The sequence below is a fragment of the Echinops telfairi genome, unplaced genomic scaffold (assembly GCF_000313985.2).
Source record: "Echinops telfairi isolate 266 unplaced genomic scaffold, ASM31398v2 ScPeMD7_22;HRSCAF=79, whole genome shotgun sequence".
NCBI lineage: Eukaryota > Metazoa > Chordata > Mammalia > Afrosoricida > Tenrecidae > Echinops > Echinops telfairi.
In genome coordinates, this window is record NW_022103919.1 from 12,879,794 (window position 1) to 12,881,020 (window position 1,227).

General features: G+C 42.8%; 1 protein-coding gene across 1 annotated transcript in view; it reads left to right on the forward strand.

The window, feature by feature from the left end:
• Positions 1-1,227, forward strand: part of TMC1 (transmembrane channel like 1) — a 148,137-nt gene that overhangs the window by 91,756 nt on the left and 55,154 nt on the right. The window lies entirely within an intron of this gene.

The following is a 1,227-nucleotide window of genomic DNA, read 5'->3' on the forward strand; positions in this document are numbered from 1 at the left end:
TCCTAGCCTCTGATCTGAGAAGGCGTCATCTCTGTTTAAGGCAAATTTTCAAGTTACTTCTTTGAATTCTTCCTCTTGGAATTAGCATCCACGGCTCTTCCTCCTCCTCCAGCTCCAACTTTTTCCTGTCTTTCTCCCCCAACTCCCACTTTTCTTCCTCTATTCAACTGTGGACTTCAAACATCTCTGGGCTAGTGTAAAGAATAGTAAAGGAAATTGATTGTATTTCCTACGATCCCAGGATGTCTAATTTGATCTCTCGAGGAAGTCCCACATTGATATGATTACCTTCTCACTCCACAAAGGACAGGCATTTTAAGTTATTGCCAGAGAGAAGTCTGAGAGACACCTGGCAAATTAACATATGGTAATGTGGAGACAATGCCTTTTTTGTTCTTTAAAATCATTTTATTGGGAGCTCATATCACAATCCATCCATCCATCCATTGTGTCAAGCACATTTGTACATTTGTTGCCCTCATCGTTCTGGAACATTGTCTTTCTACTTGAGCTTGCAGTATCAGCTCCAGTTAAAGGCAGAAAGAGAAAAAGATGAGTAATAATGAAAAGGAGGCAGCGTCAGATGATATGCAGAGTCTGATGTAAAGGGAACTTTATTGAGGTGGCTTTATGAGATGGTAAGTCCAACTCTGGCAGATACTGTTTTAGGAAGAGCACTTGGTGCACAAACAAACATGATTGCTCTGGGAGACTATCATGCTGACTGTATGGATGGAAGGTCACGTAGAACATTTCCAACATCCTGCACTCAACGCTTCATTTTTGCTCAATATAGGCTGCGGGATAGCCTCAGGGGTTCACAGGAGAACATCTGTGAAAAGTAAGACCTGTGGGGTAGCTGTTAAGGCCTTAGGCTGCTAATCTAAAGGTCAGTGGTTCTAACCCACAGCTGCTTCACAGGAGACAGATGTGCCAGTCTGCTTCCATAAAGATTTGTAAGCTTGGAATCTGTGTGGGGCCAGTGTGACTCTGTCCTCTGGGGTTGTTAGGAGTTAGAATTCACTTGACTGCTGTGGTTTTGGCTTGTTGGTTTGATGTCATTATGGCTCAGGTGACCAGAAATGGAGAAAGCATCTTTCAGATCCCCCCCACCCCCACCCCAACACTGAACAAGGGTAAATCTAAATGTAAATCTTAAAATTGTAAATCTAATGACACCAGGAAGTGGGTTTTGATGTTCAAATCAATGGGGCATTTCACGGTAAT